The sequence below is a fragment of the Taudactylus pleione genome, unplaced genomic scaffold (genome assembly GCF_031769625.1).
Source record: "Taudactylus pleione unplaced genomic scaffold, aTauple2 ptg000579l, whole genome shotgun sequence".
Classification (NCBI taxonomy): Eukaryota; Metazoa; Chordata; class Amphibia; order Anura; family Myobatrachidae; genus Taudactylus; species Taudactylus pleione.
Genome location: NW_028284981.1, coordinates 926,146 through 947,062, shown reverse-complemented (window position 1 = coordinate 947,062; position 20,917 = coordinate 926,146). Strand labels below are relative to the sequence as shown.

Sequence of the window (20,917 nt, the reverse complement as noted above, 5' to 3'; positions counted from 1 at the left end):
TGGGACCAGCAACCTATTTATTTGTGGTACATGGATAAAACGCTTCTTTCATATTAACAGCCCATCACTTACAATTTAAATGAAAACATTTCACCGTAGCCCTGCATAGATGTCCCTAATTCTAGGGGACGGTCCCAGATTTTACATCTTATTTCATTTTTTCCTGCATGTTTATTGGAATTCCTGCCATCTGTCGTTATGTTCTGGGCTTTATAAGTTGATATTTAATGTGGAGAAGTAATTACAACATAAAAGTGTTTTGATCAAATTGAAAAAAAAAAAACATGACGTGACAGGAATTGCAGTGCTCTGAGGTTCCCCGAGACCGTATCGCTAAGGATATGCTTAGGTGTCTCGGTTCTGCACCAAAGTCACCCTGGAAAGGACTATAAAACGTCTGGGCAGGCAGTTTTATAGATTGGGGACCGTGATGAAATCCGGTGCGCAGGTCACGGTGCTGTAACACAGCATCCAGCCAGGTGTTTGGTCTCATTTTTAAACTCTAACAGAAAAGTGGGTCAGGATCTGCTTGTACCCAGGGCCGGTGCAAGGTGTCTGGGCGCCCTAGGCAACATTTCACCCACCGCCCCTCCTCCCTCCAATTCATACTATGCCACATATTAGTGACGCTAAATTATAATATGCCACACAGCAGACCCAAAATCTTACAGTGCCTCATAACACTGCACCCAATTCATAATGTTATGTTCCACAATTCATTATATGCCACACAGCTTTATCTCCAATTCATAATTACGCTATACATCAATGCCTCCAATACATAATATGCCACAGGTTTCTGCCAATACATATGCCAGACGTTTATGCCCCCAATACATAATATGCCACACATTTGTGCCCCAATACATATGCCACACATTTGTGCCCCAATACATTATGCCACACATCCATGCCCGAATATATAGATGCCACACATCAGTGCTCCAATATATGTCAGCACCCATTACCCCCGCATACACACGCACAGTCAGCACTCAATAAAACCATCCCCACACAAACTAAACCAACCTATCTGGTACTGAAAGAGACACTTTTTATTTTGTGGACTCAGGCAGCCGCCTAATTGTAGCACTGGCCCTGCCTGTACCACAGTTACTGGTGCTACTGTTTTCAGCAACGTCCCACATTTTGAGCCTCTGTTTATCCTTAGGTGTAAATCTATCTAGAAGGTGCCGTTTTGAACCTTGGCTAAACCATGATGCGCTGCGAGGGAAGGGGTGGACAAATTTAAAATGTGTGGACAGATTTACAGTGGGGAAGGGGGTGCATCCCAGCTCAAATATAACTTGCACTGTGAAGATACAGCTGTACAGTATCTATGTGATACATGTAAAACCTGGTTATATTTTTCTGCATGCAACAACCAAAATCGCATGTGCCCCTCTTCCATGAAAAACTGGTTTGTCCAGAAACAGCACTGAACGCTTTAACTGGATTTTCTCTGTACAATAAATGAGCCCCCGATGTTTTTGGTATTTTAATAATGAATAAAATGAAGGTATTTAAACTTTAAAAATGATTCACATTCGCGTATTGGTAATATAGGGGCTACTGGTAATCTATAGCTACAGATACTTAATTTCCTGAATTCAAACTCCTGATGTCCACAGGTTATTGGTATAAGAGGAACAAAAATCCCTTAATTACATTCAACTACTCAACCGTAAGCATGGTGTCTTGGGGGTCCATTAACTAACCCTTTGGTGGAGATAAAGTGAACAGAGATAAAGTCCAAACCAATCAGCTCCTAACTAATTTTTCCAGCACAGCCTGTGACATGGCAGTTAGGAGCTGATTGGTTGGAACTTTATCTCCGTTCACTTTATCTCCCATGCAAGGCTTAGTAAATAGACCCCTTGGTTCATGGAATCACACAAACACAGCCTAAACCAGTGCTTCTCAAATCCAGCCGTTGGGTAAAACTAACAGCATGTTTTCCATATCTCCTTGCTGGATCACTGGTACAGTATATTTATTACTGACTGAGACATTTTAAAAGATCCACAGGTGGTTCTAAATTCTAATATTTTACTTGTGAGGAGACCTGGGAAACATGCACTGCTAGTATCTCCCGAGGACTGGATTTGAGAGGTGTTGTCCTAAATAATAACCCCTTAAGATTTAACAACACTGGGAAGTTAACAAACGTTTAAAAGTGCCCTTTTTGGAGTATTCATTTCGGATGTGCAGTCAATGAACATGGAAGTCGTTTTTTGTCGTCTTCAAATATAGGTTATAAAAGAGGCAAAACAAATGTTTAAGTCTGTAGTCGCTGGGTCCATATTTACACATGTTTCCGAAATCCTGGGCTTATACATACACGTGTGAGTGGATCGATGAGCATGTTGCAGCAATGGGGGCGTTCACTCCTGGGCCAGCAAGTACTGAAATCTGAATTTTACAAAAAAAAAAAGAAATAAAAAAATGTTCAAGGAATGTTCCTATGATGTAACGAATGCATATATCTTTCTCAATATGCATTGTCCCACAACACAGGCGTTTATGCTCATACGAATGGGAGCTCTCTCTGTTCTCACCTAAAAGCAGCCAGCCGGCCTGGCTCAGGATTTCATCTTTATACTAGTAGAATAAAGGGTTTCCCCACTCGGCCAAGGTATGGTATAGAGAGGATGATAAAGGCTTCCGCTTTCCCATAGTCTCTATATTTCCGTGCTCTTTATACTCTGGGAAACATAGATCAAAAGCCTGGTACAGAGTATTTCCAATGTTCCCGGGCGACTACTGATCTAAACAGTCAGTAAAATGGCTGCCAGCAACATAGAAAAAGCATTTTCCAAATGTGTCACCAGAAACAATAACTGCTTGAACTAGTTATATTAGTAAATATTAATTAATATGATTAGCAATAGTCATTTTATAGTAACATACAAATAAGAGTAATTTCTGAGGTAAAGTTGTGGTAAAATAGCGGAGAATCATGAAATATTGTACCGCTGTCTGCATAATGTTTGCCGTTGGAGTTATTTGTGCGTTCATCTCGCGATCGGTCGTTTCGATTACACCACAACACTACTCTTGCTTATTTGCCATTTTGGTAAATAAGGTTACGGATTCGGTTCAGTCTTCCAATCAGAAGAAAAATAAATGATTTTAAAATGTGTCTGTACAACTCATCAGCAGTCTACATCCTATATATAAGTCACAGACCAGGGTGCTTTTCTTAACAAGACCAAAAAGGGACAGGTTTGTGTCTTGCAGCCTCACTGCATGAGCCCCTAACCACAGCTGCTGGGAGACTATCAGCTTGCCTATAAAACGTACTGCTTTATGTTACCTCTTACAAGGGGCAGATGTACGGAGCTCTGGAAAGTGATAAAATACAGAGTGATAAACTACCAACCAATCAGCTCCTGTCACTTTTCAAACACAGCCTGTTACATGACAGTTAGGAGCTGAGTGGCTGGTAGTTTATCACTTTCCTGAGCTTAGTACATCTCCCCACACAGTCTTATATCTTCCAATGTCAAAGTGCATCCTCTATTATTTTAAAAATACCATCTATGTCTTAATACGCTTTCAGCAATTTTAATGTTTCTATCACTTCGCCTCCGTCCCTTCTCTCCCCTAAGCGGTACATGTTCAGCTCGCTCAGCCGTGACTGATAAGTTGCGTTGCGCAGTCCATGCATCATATTAGTGGCCCTTCTCTGAAGGTTTTTTAGGCTTATTAATGTCTTTTTTGGAGACTCTGGTACTGCACACGTTACTTGAGGCGAGGTCTCACTAGTGACCTATAAAGTAGCTATAAAAAAACTCTGTATTCCTACTTCTCGTATTGTACCTTTTCCTTTAAAACAAGTATCCTGCTGGCTTTTCCCACTGGAAAATCAAATACTGGTGGCACGATGCCTGTATGCACACATACAAGCCCGGTGCAAAGGCCAATACATCGCTAGTCTTCCTGTGCAGCTCTATAGAGTGATGTACATGAATGTGATTTGCCATTCAGGAACGGCAAACTGCGTTACATCACCACTCATTCTGACTTTTGTTTCAGATTCTGTGTTCAACATAGTTTTATTCTGGTGCATAAACCATGCTACAAATCTTTGTATCTGCAAAAAGACAACTTCCCATACAGCCCACATGTAATACGTCCCATGAGTGCATCAAACAAACCAAAGCCCAGGGCTAGCCAAGCTTCTACACTGGTTACCAGCCCTTCCTCAGAGCTTACAACACAGTCTCCTTCCTTCAGCCCAAACCTTTCTCCATTCCATTATCTTTCAGCCAAATTCAAACATTTTCGCCTTCTGAATTAATTTATTGGAGAGATGAGCAGATCAGTTTTGCAGAAAATTGAACATACCCGAACTTTGGGGTTCCGAGCCAAAAAGAGTCCCGTCTCGGATCACTTTGGATTTCCGACTTGGGTCTTCTCGCCAAGTTCAGAGCTCGGTTCTAAAAACCAGATCTTGCGTATTTTGGATTGCATTTAAGTCCCTCCCTTTGTGATTTTAGGTGCTGTGAGGTGGTCAAAATTGACTGGAAGTGAAGGTTATTGATGGTAATACTAGTGGTTCTCAAACTCGGTCCTCAGGACCCCACACAGTTCACATTTTCCAGGTCACCTAGAAGGTTCACAGGTGCATTCATTATTCACTGACACATTTTAAAAGATCCACAATGGAGCTAATTATTTCACTTGTGATTTTGTGAAAAGACCTGGAAAACATGCACTGTTTGGGGTCCTGAGGACTGAGTTTGAGAACCTGTCTACTAGAGGAAAGAAAACAGGTTATATGATTTTAGCTGTTTTTATAATTTTTTTTAAGAAATCCAAACCGAAACACAACACTTGAGGGTGGTTTTGCAAAAAACAAAACACAATGACGATTTAGAACCACACGGCTGTCTGCTCACATCTCTAATTTATTGCCAGACACCTCACCAGATGGCTTGCTCCCTCCTTAACAATTGCATTAACAGGATCAAGTACGAACAATAGTTTTGTTTGACCATATCGCCCAGCAGCCAATCCTGGATCCTGTCATTACTTTGGCTCTAAACAGTCAATAATTTTAAAGCAGTTTAATGAGTTAGAGAAGGGATGGGGAACCTGAGGCCCGGGGTCCGTATAAGGCCCCCAGAATCATTTGGTCTGGCCCTTGGAGCCTTTTTTCTACTAGCCTCACCTGGATAGCAGGATGCCTAGAATGGCACCCTGCAGCCAGAATCTATGCAGCATTGCCTCCTGGAGTGTCCTTAGGATGCTTCAGATGGTCACAACGCTGCCCTTACAGCTCCTCGGAGCATCCTCAGGATGCTCTGGGCATTGCAGTAATCACCGGCGAATGCTGCTCCGCCTCTGTGACATCACACGGTGGGGGAGTGGCCTGATCTGGGCCCGTGGGTAGTGTTATATATATCAAAATGGCCCTCGGCAGAAGAAAGGTTCACCACCCCTGATTTAGAGATATTCCCAGCTCCATACCATTGTAATTATCAAATCTGGAGTATGAATGAGTTTCATATCACTGTATTGTCACCCCCCCCAGCCGCAGTACACATGGCACACCAGTGCAGCGGGAGTCAGTTATACAAAGCAGCAAGAAGATATTTCATTAATACAGTGGAAATAACAAACATTTTACTTGTCAGAGTAGACTATAAACTAGAGATGCGAGCGGACCCTCGTGTTTTGGCAACACCACCCTCAAGTGTTTTGGTTTGATTTGGGTTTTCTTTAAAAAATTATAAAAACAGCTAATATCATGTACCTTGTACCTGTGTTTGCTCCTAAAGTAGTATTAACATCAAAAATTAATTTCCAGTCAATTTTGACCACCTCACAGGACCTGGAATCACGAGGGAGGGACTTAAATGCAATATAAGACACATATGATCCGATTTTTAGATCAGAGGGCCTGATTCAGACCCGGTCGCTAGGCTGCGTTCACACGCAGCTGTCAGCAGCCAAAGTATGCAAATCCCGCGAATGCTAGCAAGACATTAGCACGCCCACTGTGTCTTGCCGTGCGATCGCTGTATATATTTAGACGCCTAACACAAGACGCCCACTTTCCCTTAGTAACATACGTCATTTCCAGGAAGTGTATTAAACAATCGGTAACATCGGACCCATACGCACCACTTGTGGCTGACCATACCCTACCGGACTGGGAGTGCTGCTGTGTGTAATTCAGCCGTGTGACATGTAAGCTGACGCTGCGTCTTAATTATGCACGCCCCTGAAATGGCGTCCCTACGCACAGACACACCTGCGTTTTCACCACCACACCCCCGTTACCATCGACCACCCCGTCACCACCCACAAACAGCACGTCCTGTCACTCATGCTTGTGGTGCGTCTTTATACTGGGTGCAATTGCTTCTCTATCGCATGGACTGGTTCGTGCACGCGCACTGCGTCTTATACCCATGCGTAGATTGCAAACATTGGCAGGCTACGTGCGAACGCAGCCTAGCGACCGGGTCTGAATCAGGCCCAGAGTTCCAAACTCGAGAACACCTGAACCGGAACTCTGTTCGATTCAGAACCCCAAAAGTGATCCGAGCTGGAACGCTGTTCAACTCAGAACCCAAATGTTATCAGCAAAACCCTCATCTCTAATATGAACTACAGGTAACTGGCACACATTTATTATAATATAATATATATATTTACATTGTGGATGGGAGAAACTGGGACAGGTGGATGTGGGGGAGGGGAACATCAGTCTGGGGCATTTGGGAGAGGGTCTGTGTACCTCTAATGTAGAATTATGCACTGCATCTGTATGTGTTGTAAACGTTAAGGTGAGCATTAATTGGCTAAAACATTACATAAAGAGGTCTGGTATTAATCTCTCTGGAAATGGGGCGAGAAGGATTTGTGGAACTTGCTATGCACACTATGATCTTCTCCGCAATGTGCCAGATCTGGCTATAGAGGGGGCACCTGAGCACTGCCAGTAGTTGCCACCAGACATCGGTCCACATTAAGGATTTGGACAGATTATTGATCAACGGCTCTGACATTAATGAGACTCTCTGCCATACACGTAACGACACCACAAAAACCAATTGTAGCTTCTCTCTGCGTGGTAGAGACTGCACTAAAGCAGCTTTTGCAAATACATTACACTAAGCTGGGAATGTTACTTTTCCCATATGGAGGGTGTTATTCAAAAAATTTCCACCTTGCCCTGTAATGACATCTCCCTCCCCTGACTATTCACTACAGCAATGAAAGTGCTAATTAATATGATAATGCAAATCTGATGTTGCCAGTTCTTGGTCTGTACTTTAACGAGAATATAGTCACTCTGTTCTTATATCTAAAATCAATACACTAATGAAGTGAGCTCAACAGCTCCGGGCCAAGGTACTGAGTCCCCACATTCCATGTTAACTCTTTAGGTATACAAATTAAAAAGTTAAAAAAAAAAAAATGCTTAATATTCTAGTAAAAGCGCAGTTTTTTTTTTTTTTTTTTTTTTATGGAAATGGTGTTAACGGTGTCAAAATCAGCAAATTTGCATTCAAACCATCAATTTATTTATAACATTCATTCTAGAAATGTGCCCACATACATCTATCCTCCGCGCACGCTACAAGTCGCGCCACACAACGCGGGAGCTCAGTGTGACTTGGTAGCGCAGATCGTCTTTTCGTGCAACTTTTTACCTTCCAATGTGTCTTATTCGCACAACGATGTGAATAGATAGCACAAGCAGCTTCTGCTGAGTAAAATGATAGGCAGCATGCCTATGTTCTGTGTGTGTCTGCAGGTGTATGTGCATGCGGAATGCTACGTTACAGTGTTACAGCCGCTTAGACTGTAACGTATCATTTCACATGCACACACCTGCACTCGCTCAGAGAACATAGGAATGCTGCCTATCATTTTACTCAGCAGAAGCTGCTTGTGCCATATATTCACATCATTGTGCGAATAAGACGCATTTGAAGGTAAAAAGATGCGCGAAAAGATGCTCTGCGCTACCAAGTCACGTCGCATCTAGAATTGCAGTTTAATGCGCCAGGTGGCTAGATGTAGGTGGACCCATCTGTAGTGTTCCCGCTAGGCTGTTTTAGCAGGGCGCAGCGCCCAATTTTTGAAGTGCAGAACGCGCCCTGCCCTCCAGTGCGGCGGCCCGCTGGGACAGCCTGCCGGTAGTGCCTCCACCCGTGGGTCGCTGTGTCCTGCGGGTGGTCAAAACGGCGGCGCAAGCACCCAGCTTTCATTCACAGTGACCGCAGCGCTTGGGGGCTGCCCGGCATGTCTGTTGGTGCCGGGCACAGCCCCAGGAGTGACTAAAAGGGGACGCGTCATACAGATACGGCCCCTTTTCTTTGGCCGCAACCCCTTTTCCGGTGCGCACGAAAGTGCCCTAACTCTGGGTGCGGCACCCTGCCTCCCGCTGGACCTAGAGTGAACACTACCCCCATCTGTATGTTAACTCTTCGGGTATAAATATTCAATGCAATAAATTAAAAAGGAAGAAATTGACATGCTAAAAATTCTAGTAATAGCACAGATTTTTTCCTCTCCAATGGAATTGGTGGTAACTGTTAAAATCAGAAAATTTACATTCAAACCATCAATTTACAGAAGTATTTTCTGTTTTACTTTATTGTAAGCACTCCCATTTTTTATTCCATGAGTGTGTTTATGTATATATTATACTAATATATATATATATATGTTATATAAAAAACCTACATATCTTGGCAGATTTCCTAAGGAAATTGTAATATGCAACAAGTAGAAAATACGACTGTTCAAACGATGAACTATTTATCTACTTTCCGTCTACTTTTATCCTGCACCTGTCCCATGAGAACGCTGCTCTGAGACTGAGGCGGCACCAGGGCGAGGGGTTAATAATGCAGATCACTGTGTTACAGCGCGCCTGAGGTTCTATCAGAGATTTATTGATGAGCAGCTTGCAGCATTATGCTAATGTCTACTAGAGGAGAAGTCTGATTTATCAATGAGAAACCTTCATCTGTTTCAAACTACTAAAGATAGGGAAGGTGGGAGAGAATGCAACAAAACTGAAGAATTTCCTCCCCCGTTGTTCTTTTAAATAGAACTTAAGCTAGAAATCTCATTATTCCTCTAGAATAGGATGTGATTACAGTTCCACTAAACCAGTTTGATACTTTTGGATCCCATGCTATTTGGGATTCCAAAAATACAACTGTATCCAGTACACAGATTTAAGATGAACGGGACAGAGGGCCTGATTCAGAGCCGGACGCTATTTGCGCTCGCTCGTTCAGAAAAAGGGGCCGACTATTTAAATTGAGCGCTCGCTCTTTGCGGTCTGTTGACGCCTCTATGTCTGAGCGAGCGAACGAAACATGCGCTCGCTATTTTGTAAAGACGCCCCCTGGCCGCTCACATCCTACGTCATCTCCGCTATTTATTTGATTAATCGAGTACATCGAAAGGCGTCTGAACTGCTCGCAGTGCTTGTGGTAGGATTTTCCTACCGCAATCATGCGAACAGTTCAGGCTAAGAAACAACCAAGTGACGTGGTCGATGACGCTGCTTTGTTAATTATGCACACCCTTAAAACGCCCGTTTTGACTGTTTGGCACGCCTGCGTTCGGATCTCCACTCCCCGTTTTCAAGCACCTTCCCCTGTTACCACCCACAAACACCTCATCCTGTCACTCAAATTAGCAGGCACTCGCTACTTTGCGAGCGCTCGATTTCCGACCGCACTGACTGGTTGGCGCATGCGCATTACGACCCATACGCATGCGCAGATGTGCGAACATCGCTCGGAGCGAACGAGCGGCCGCTTACGAGCGGCTCTGAATCAGGCCCAGAATGTCTTGGCTGTAGCTTTCCTCTTTAATAACACTTAAAGGACAACTTCAGTTTCATTACAACTTTCTCACCAAACCCCATTTCACTCCAGTTAGAGAATCCTTATTGTTCCATATATGTATAATAACTGGAAAGTAGTTTAAAGGAAATACATGTTTAATTCAAAACTGAAACATGGGTCTTAAAGCCGACTCCAAGAATTAATGTGTTCTGTGTGTAAAAAGGTTTCGCAGCACTGGGTTACCATAAAGAAAATCTGCTCTGACCTAGTAAATTATAGCTATTATTTAGAATCCTTTAGATGTCATAAATGAGAAAAAAAACAGAAGTCTGGTACAGAGACCAAAGGATGCAGGGCTTTAAATTGGGCTGAAAGGAGGTAATTTCTAAGGCGGGAGCCACAATCCTCATTTAATGTGCTTTACACAACATCGGAATAACTTTAATGTTACTTTTCCTCAGAGTGTGATATTCAGAACTGGTGTTTCAACTTGTCACATAGAGCCGCTGTTGTATTCTGGGCTTTTAGTAAAACATTAACATGCAGATTTTTATTTTCTCATTAACTATTAAAGTGTCCACACACAATTTCCTTTCACAGTGTGATTGATTATATTGAGTGATATATTACAATTAGTGCTACCTGTGGCACAAAAGCATTGTTCAGAAGTGTGACCCAAGATTTGACTGTATGAGAACCAAGAGACAACCTCCTATAAACATGTAGACATTTTTAAAGGACACTAGGATTCGCTCTGTATTGTATAGAGGTCACTAGAATGCGCTCTTTATTGTATATTGGTTACTAAACTCTGTTCTGTATAGAGGTCACCAGCTAGCTCCCTACATTCTACAGAGGTCACCAGAGTGCTCAAATGCTCCCTGTATTGAACAGCGGTCACTAGAAAACTCTCTGGATTGTATGCAGGTCATTAAGATTTTGTCTGCAATGCATAGATAGCACCAGAATATATAGTATAGAAGGCAACACAATGTTCTCTGCATTGCTCAGAGATCACCAGAATTCTCTCTTTAACTGTATAAAGGTCACCAAAATGATTTCTGTATTGTATCAAAGTCATTAGAATACTTTCTGTATTGTACAGAGATCACAAGAATACTTTCTGTATAAGCTTCAGAGATCACCAGAAAGCTCTCCGTATGGTTCAGAAATCACCAGAATGGTCTCTGTATTGTATAAAGGTAACTAGAATTATCTCTGTACTTTATAACAGTTCATAGAATACTCTTTGTATTTTACATAAATCGCTAGATTGCTTCCCGTATTGTACAGACATCACCAGATTGCTATTTGCATTGTTTAGTGGATCACTAGAATGCTTTCTGTATTTTACAGAATGCTCTGTATTGTGCAGTGGTCACCCTAATGCTCTCTTTATTGTATGCCGATTACCAGAATGTTCTCAGTATTTTGTAGATAAGCAGAATGCTCTTAGTATGGTGTGGAGGTTAGCAGAATGTTCCATTTTATATTGTATATGTAACCCTTGGACATGTATATCTTGGTGGTGCGCTGTGTTGATTGTAGTTACACTCACCATTGGCGGTTTCAGTGCATCATGCAGATTAGTCTGAGCTTAGCTTGCCACAGTTAATGGGGTTGTTCTTTACCCACTTGAGGTCAACCCGTCTTGTCCAACACAAAATGATCATCTGAACATGAAAGGGGGATAAGCCAAAATGGTAGGTTTCCTGGGATACACTAACAAGGCAATAAGGGTTTATAAGAAGAGATAGTAATACAGCAAAGCAAACAAGTTGTGATAGTATAGATATAATGAATGTTTCATTAGAGATGGTGCAAATGATCAGACCTTCAAGAACTCTACATAGATTTATGAGGTCATTCATTACAGTAATGCTAAATTATGTTTGATAATTTTAAAGGATAAGTACTATGAAAATTAAAAATGCAAAAAAATATAAATGGCCAAACCGTATTAAAAGTTTGGCCACACTAGTCAAATCAAAAACATCCAAAAGAAAAGCAGCACTCATAAGACAATGTTCACTCAAACAGACATTGTTACTTTGCTAAACCTTTAGATCTGACCTGTATTTGCTGAATGATTGTGATTTCTGGATTCTATTTTTCATATTATTTCAATAACAATTTATTTTTTTCAAAACTAACAATTGGGGGTAAATTTACTATCAGTTGGGCTTACAAAGCCGCCAATGAATTTCAAAGGGCAACAGCAATAAAAAGATATTGGTATCAGGAGGTCGGCGCTCACAGGGCTATATTTAGGGGAGGACCTACTATATATACACCAGAGGTAGCCAACCCCGGTCCTCGAGAGCTACCAACAGTGCATATTTTCCAGGTCTCCTCACAGAATCACAAGTGAAATAATTAGCTCCACCTGTGGATCTTTTCAAATGTGTCAGTGAGTAATAACAAAACCTGTGCACCTGCTGTGTGACCTGGAAAACGTGAACTGATGGTAGCGCTCGAAGCCTGAGGCTGGCTACCACTGATATATACCATTAGCGGCTAACCTCCCACTTAAGTCTAGATAAAGTCACAGATTGGGGGGCAGTAAGCGCTCTATGGTATAAGGATGTATTCTAATCATCTCTATTCTATGTGTGATTAATGTTTAATAAACCAGTATTTGATTTTATGCAGAGTGACATTCAGTGTATTCCGTGTTGTTATGGTGGGTGCAGTCTGGCCCAACTTTCAGAAAGTCTATGAAAACTGGTGGGCGATATCTGTGGGCAGGATGTTCAAGCAGGATACCGTGTATCAATAAAGTTCCGACAATTATGTCTTTTACACTCAGGTGGGCAAAAACTGTCGGCAGTGTTTTCACCATAATATCCCAACAGTAATTAATGCTAAACCAAAGCTGAGTTAGCATTAATTGCTACTGTTATTTGAATTCCATCGTTCAAAGCCGCCAATCATCAACGGCTTTGTAAACCCGACGGAGAGTAAATCTACCCACTGGTGGATCAGCGCTGTTGGTGCACTGATGTAAAATGTTCACGTGTCTATTTTAGACTGGGGGCCAACATGGTCCTATCTGCTGTCACACGAAGATCTTATGGTTACTATCGGCAAATCTCAATAACACAGCCTAACGTTCAGTTTTCTTCTCCAGGTGCATCCAGATAGTAGAATTGCTAATATATTGGTTCCATACTTTGATCACAGTCCAGTTGCTAAAAAAAAAAAAAGGGTAATACACAGGAGTACTGGCAGTAAATGGATAGTTAGTAACTCACATGGACAACGCTAGAGGCCCCAATGCAACATTTGGTGTCCACTCTTAAGCTCTTTCTCAACATAGCTATCTTTGGCCTGCCTGGAGTTCCTCCAACCAGGAGCTCACTCTGATTGTGCTTCTCACACCCGTCCCCTGTGCCATAGAAAAAATATGGACACTTGGTTTAAAGTGATAAGAAACGGGCACTCACCGGTCTTCTCAACACAGATTTTAGCCGCCACAAAGCATGCAATGTGTTGCAACATTTCTCTTCCATAAAGACACTTCATACCCCTTGCCCCTGCCCCTGACTGTTCTATTGTATTGAGTGTACACGCCCACATGGCACTGGTCACACCTCCTCCGCTTCTCACAATAGGCCCTTGATCATTTCCAGCCCCAGGCCCATGTGACAATTAATCGAACCTTGTTTTCTGATGGAGATACCTCTGGACTTTCCGCCATTGGCTCAGTTTAGCGGAATCCCACTGCAAAGCACCGGGGTAAAGAGGGATCTGATGCAAAGCTAGATAGGACATCTGGCTCCTGACTGGACAATTGCCGCAGAAATCCAACCAGAGCCTGGATATAATTCCATGCAAAGGATCTCACTTGATTATTAGTAGCAGGACTCTACTGAATGCTGCGGCTGCTGCAAAAAAAGGTGGGTTGCAAAGATAGGACAACACTTTAGTGCTACAGTGGGAAAGGGGGTTATTTAATCAAGTACAGCGGGAAATCTCATCATCTCTGCAAGAATCTTGCAAATGGACAACGTACGAAAAGACTGAGCAGAACAATGCGTTTTGGCTGATATGAGCCATGGTAAATGGCATACATTATTGATCAAGTGTGAGAGATCAGGTTCCATGACTTTTTTTTTTTTTTTAACAGTGCACTTCAGAATATTAAAAACAAACACCCGAATGTCTGCTATAGATTACACAGCATAATTTTATAATACAACAATTTTCATTACTGCATACCTTCCAACTAACTCAAATTCGGCAGGCCGGCCCCTGAAATTGGGGACTGTTCCACCGATAGGTTGTTCACCCCAATTTGTGGAAGGTTTGGAGTATTATTAATTAAAACACAACGAAAAAAATTATGCTTTTAAGTAGGGATGTACAGGCTCGGATTAGTTTTGATTTTCCCACCAAATTTGGATTTTTCCCGCCAAAAATCGGGTCTCAGAAAGAGCCAAAACTTGATCATCTTTCATAGACAAACATCTTTCATGGACTTTTGACCAGGAATGATGTTGTTTGTCAATGAAAGATGACGTTTTGCCTCTTTCTGAGACCCGATTTTTGATGGGAAAAATCCGAATTTGGCGAGAAAATCTGAACTAATCCGAGCCTGCACATCCCTACATTTAAGTGGAAAATGCAGATGGGGAGTAAGGTGAAGTTTGGGGTGTGGGGTACAATAGGGACATCCCCCTCTTGAGTTACCAACAACCGATATTGGGAGACTTTTGGAATGAAACGGGCCACGTTGGTAGGCCAATCTAGGTGCACTGGTACATAACCAAAGTATTCTGCCAAGCACGCACACAGCAAACACTTCATAAATGATTTGCACAGACTTTTACAGCTGTACTGCATCATACATAAGGGCACATCTATGGAAACTGGCACATAGGGAAAGAGATACTGTAACCCATAGGAACCAGCCATTAGCTTTCATTTCTCGAAAACTGCACCCCAGAAATGGCATATACTGTATCTGATTGGTTTGCCTGAGTTACAGCGCCAGTCCCAAATGCACCAGCTTTTATAAATGTCCCTCCCCCCCCTTCGTAGTCAAACAGTGCTAGTACAAAAGCCTACCATTTTAAGCATGAACAGTCCGATAAATAATTACTGAACTACAACTCCCATCAGCCATGGTCGGGACAGTGGCTGAAAGAGGAAAACATGCTGGGAGTTGCCCATCACTTCACCACCCTGTAAGGTTTAAAGCTTCTGGCCTTTCAGTGACGAATAGGTAGTCTTTGGCTAGAGCTGAAGTTCCCAAAATCGGTCCTCAAGGCACCCCAAGAATTTCGGTCTTCGAGATACCCATGGTTGGGCACAGGTGGTTAAATCAAATTGACTGAGGTAAAAAAAAGTCACCTGTGATCAAGCATGGATATCCGGAAAACCTGGACGGTTAGGGTGCCTTGAGGACAGAGATTGAGAACCTCCAGGCTAGATCAATGTACTCAACAGACGGGTAGCTTCATTACAAATAGCCACAGCAGCCTGTGCCCACTCTCTCAGTAAGCAAACATCAAATGAGATTATTAAATTACTGTGAGTCATGCTTAATAGAAGCGCTGTTCCGCCCCTTGGTTTCATGACATCCATAATTGTCATCAATTTGTTTTGTGCTTCTGTTTATGCGAGAGTTTAACGCTCTCTGAGTCGAAAGGCCGGAGGGACACTATTGCTTGCCTATTCGGCTTTATCGGCAAACATCATTAATTTATTGGTTCACTGTGACAGCAGTGTTCCTGGAGCCTTGAGACTACCGATCAGGAGATCAGAAACAATTATTTGTAATATGGATGAGTGAGAAATTCAGACATTCTGTTCTCTGTATTCCAAAAAAAAAAAAATATCTTACTTGCTTTTTTTAATTAAAAAATAGGTTCTCATTTCTTAGATTTCATTGCATCGCTCACTTTTTCCTCTGCATAACAGAGTTTGTCAGTGTTTACCTGTACTGCCATAAACCCCTGCCTATCTGCCCACTTTCCAGCAATGTCATGGCCCCCTACGGATGAATAATACATTTCATTTCCCTCAGTTCAGGACGGTTGCCCAGAAATGCGATTGTTCCGCTCTGCATTATTTGAAACAATTTATGCTGAGTCGTAGAAAGTAAAAAAACAAAAAGGACACGATATATCAATCCCCTGCGCCCTCGGAGCAGATAAAACAGCTTGGCGAGTACTTCAGGAAATTAGTATGGTATAGAATCACTCTCCCAACAGATATTCCACTCTGATCTATGGAAATGCTAGAAAGTCTTGGGTCAGGCCACCCCGGTGAAAAGCAGGTGGCTGTCTGGGGGAGTGCGGGAGGAAATAACAGGAGATAAGCTATGAAGTGCATGTTGTCACCACAGCTATTATGCTGTCTGGGGAAGGCAACTGAATGTCTAACTTCCCGTTCTTTACGCTAACATTTGTAGTGGTTTATTACATGATATTGGACACAAATTAACAGATGGAGTGTGCTCCATTTAGGCAGGACAGCTAATGCTGGAGAACTGTCCCTGCGGACTGTCAAGAACGGCGGTTTGTGCGCCATATGGCGCAAGTTAGACACTGAATGTAGCATCTTATTCACATACATACGAGGGGGTATCAAAATTTCAATTATCAACATGAACAGACTGAGATAGAAAGTTAAAAGTGGCATGTTGAACCTGAGGGCCTGATTGAGACCTGCTCGCTAGATGCGGCCGCTCGCTCCCTGTGTATGTAAATTCATCTAAGTGACGTCAAGGCAGGCGCTCGCACAGCAAGCCATAAGCACGCCCACTATGTCTTGGCAAGCATTCACTTTGCGTTTCCAAACGCCCACCAGCCTGTCTTTAGCCGCCCACTAGCGTACATCATCTCCAGGAAGTATATACAACCATCGGTACATTGGGTTCCATTGGATCTGATCACAGCGCTTGCGGTTGACTGTACCCTACCGCAAGCACTGCGAGCAGTTCAGTGTAAAATTCAACCAGGTGACGTGTACTATGACGCTGCCTGGTAAATATGCACGCCTCTGAAACGGCGTTGAAACACTCTGGCAACTCCACTCCCCCGTTACTACTGCCCTGCCTCTGTCACCACCCACAAACGGCCTCTCCTGTCACTCATTCCACTGGGCTGTCTTCGCAGGGCGAGCGAGCACATTCCGATCGCTCGTACTAGTTTGCGCCCTGCGAACTACAGGCATGCGCACATTAGTTGAACATTGTCTGCAACGAGCGGCCGCTACCTAGCGAGCAGGTCTGAATCAGGCCCCAAGTCTTCTCCTCGCAGCCGGCCTGCAGAGCCACACATTACTGCTAGCATTTCTTGACCTTCCGCAACCCATCATTATAGAAGTCCTACGATTGCATCGAGAACCACTGTTCCACTTCCAGAATTACATCATTTGTGTTGTCAAATCGCCTACCCCGCAGTGGCTTCTTCATCTCAGGGAAGAGAAAGTAGTCGCTGGGTGCGAGATCAGGTGAATAGGGGGGGATGACATTTTATAGCCACACCTGTCGGCTTCCACAGCAGATGCTTGGACGGAATGTGCAGGAGCATGTCAGCTAGGAGACTGATGCCTCTGCTGATCATACCACACCGTTTTCCTTTCACGCCATCTCACAATTTCTGCAGGAGGGTGCAGTAGTAAGCGCTGGTGACTGTCTGACCCTTCGGAAAGGTAATCGGTTAGGATTACAACACGACAGTCCCAAAAAACAGACAGTATGACCTTTGCCTGCAGATTTTTGCACCTTAGCCTTTTTGGGAGGGGGGAGGAGGAGTGTTTTCACTTAGTGCTCATTTCTTGGGTCTCCGAATTGTACTGGTAGACCCAGTATTCATCCATAGTCATGAGATGTGCAAAGAAATGCTCTTCATCCTGCTCCAACAGAGTCAACATCCACTGCAAAAGTTCACATCGAGTTTGCTTGTGAAATGGGGTCAGCAAGCGGGCGAACCCATGGTGATGACACTTTAGACGTGCAGTTGCTCATGCATAATCTTACACACACTTCCATAACGAAGGCCAACTTTTTCTTTTACTTCAGTGGTTAGTCGTCTGTCTTCGAGGACAAGAGCCTCCACTTTCTTCACCGTGTCAAGATCATCCATGACTGAGGGTCTCCCGGATCAAGACTCATCTGAGAGGGACATTTGTCCAGTCGGCAAAGTATCGTACCGGGCCGATAATGGCATGGTCTATTAATGCGGACAATCAACGATGATCGGACAGTCTGGTATGAAAAATCTATCCAACATGCCCAACCGATATGATCATTGGTTGGCCGCATTCTGCAGTGTATGCACTGTCTTGGCCGACCGCCCCGAAATTTCTAGTTCCTTCATAATGGTTCTTCAGCAGGGGAGGAAAGCAGATAGCACAGTGTATGGCCACAATATTTAATGGGTGTCAGGCGGTCAGATAATGTCTGTTGGTCTAAAAGGCATTTTATCTGACAGTGTATGCCCAGTATTAGATGTCTGTCTGCTACTGTATGCCACATTTCTTAAAGAACCTCTGTTAAAAGTTTTTTACAGATAACATCACATTAGTTAGACCCTTGATGTCAAGACTTCATCATCCAGCTTAGGACATGGGTGTTGCTTGTTTTAGTAAAAGACAATTGGAGTTGACCTACCAAGTCTGCAATTGTTAATTTCTTTTTTTTCTTAGGGGCCGCTGAAATGCTGATTATTCATCCTCAATGTCACCTTAACTTTCTAATGTGTTTTAATGAGCTGAAAAGGCATCTGTATTTTAATAAACTGTGGAGAACTGCAGCCGGGAGCATTAGATCCAGGCTGCAGTGCACGGAAGGACTGAACTCAGCGCTGTTTGCTGGATACAGCTGTAGTGCGGTAATACATAGCTCTGGGCATAGAACAGCAGCCACTGGTTTTAATGTTTAATATATATGTTTTATCATGTACATATCATTACATAAATCTGTACCTTTATCCATGGTGATCTAAGAACTCTGGGGGACCACACTCGTACCATTTGATGCCATATTTACCTAAGTGTGATACCCCTCCAGGTGTACAGTGCATGAATCGGTTCAAAGGGACAGGGGCTGGATTACCCCCTTGCTGTAATGTATTTCTGTACTATATAAGGGGCTCGGCGAGGTCAGCAAGTGATCATCAGAACTTCTGTGTATACCTGGTTACTTGAACACTTTATTGGAGCTAATAGACATTACTTGCTGCGAAGATGCCTGCATTTGCTTGCATCCTGTAACTATCAGATAAAGCACCAAAGGCAAATCTGTTATCTGGCTAAGTAAGACCACTCAGATCGGTTGGGAATAGTGACCCACTGTACCGAGTTGCGGAGTAAGACCATACGGTCACTCTCAGGGCCACAGTTTATTGTTATTTATTAACATTTATATAGTTCCAGCAAATGAAAGACTTTATAAGACTGGTCATTAAGAGACAGACAAAATAGTAAAGGAGGTCCTGCTCCCACGCTTACAATTTATAGGAAAATAGGAGTTTGATACATGAAAAGATGTGCCACATATTTCATATTGGACCAGATAGATTGCAAGGGGAGAAGTGCTTTGGGGGGGGGGGGGGGCTATATGATACAGTCATGTAGAACTATTGCTTGTGTAAAGGAGGAAACTGTCATTCTTATGTGAGCTGTGTGATCGTATAGAATTGCACACTGAGGAATAGAGGGTACTTTGGCAACTCGATAAGCTGGGATGACAATGTGTTTTCAGGGAACCCTTGAAGGGTAGGGGAAAGTCTTGCTTTGCGAGGGAGGGTATTCCACGGAGTGGGTGCAGCCTGAAAAATTAGCTGCAATCAGGATCGGGAGCAGGTAACAAGTGTGGATGACAGCCGCAGATCTTCTGGGGGTAGAGCAGGGAGACATTTTGAAACAAATTAGATGTGTACAGTCTTGTTGATGTATGTTCATAGAAGTATTTTAAATTGGTTTCAGTAAAATACAGGCAACCAATGTAGGGACTGACAGCGCGGATCGGCAGTTGAACGTTTTACAAAGGAAGATCTGTCTAGCCACTGCATTTAAATTAAAGTATAGGGGAGAAAGTCTGGTTAGGGGGAAGAACATAAGATTGCAATAGCCAAGGCAGGAGAAAATGAGTGCATGAAATGGGCTTCTGTGAGATGTCTGTATTCAGACTGGATACAGTATACAGATTGGATTTGTAAAACAAAGGACAGTTTAGGCTTATGGATTACACCTAGGCGAGCGGGGTAGGGTTTATAGTCATGTCAAAAGCGAAATAATTTTTTTTTTTTAAAGTGTAAAATACTATTAAGCTTTCCCAATATTAAAGATAAAATAATTGCGATGTCCGATCAGCTTACGCGTAGTTAAAAAGTCCAAAAAATGTATGCGCTAATACAAAAAAGTACCACCCACACGATGCACATGTGCAGTTGGCACAAACACAAGGCTTCTGTAAGAACGCACTGATCTCAAAGGGTCAGTGCTAGTCAATTTAAAGGCCATCATTCAATTAGTCCACAGAGAATAAAGTCATTGGATACAGGTAGGGATCTGTGTATACTCGATGCCAGATAGGTCTCTCGCCGAGTATCCCATGCTACATTTTTTTCTTAGTCTCAAAAATGAGCAGTTTGGTGTGGGTGACAGGTAATAACAGATTTCAGGGACAGGAAATGCTTAGAGCAGGCATGCTATGACACAGAATCTTACATTGATCAGTATACAATTGTGTAAGATTGACATGTGATATATACACATCATTGTGTGATGAGTCGCACAACTATTAAAACTACTACAAACATTAACATACATTGTTTCTATAAAACTTCAAAAATGTAATGCATTAAAAAAACACATTAATATGCAATATTAAATATGCGTTTACGCATATGAAAAAATAAAATGTTTGAAAAGTACTGAAAGAGTACATTGTTGCCCTCTATTCAATTATTTTTTTTTTAAAATGTGTATAATTATATATATGTCTACTGTATATACACCAGATCTACCATGATCCCATAGACCTTCCCAGTTTCCATTTTTATGCCCAGCCCACTCATTAACTGCTTGTGAATATGATTCAGCATTGGGTCTCTGCTGCAGTCATCTTTTTT

General features: G+C 42.7%; 1 protein-coding gene across 1 annotated transcript in view; it reads left to right on the top strand.

The window, feature by feature from the left end:
• Window positions 1–20,917, top strand: part of QRFP (pyroglutamylated RFamide peptide) — a 32,422-nt gene that overhangs the window by 110 nt on the left and 11,395 nt on the right. The gene's annotated exons all lie outside the window — the stretch shown is intronic.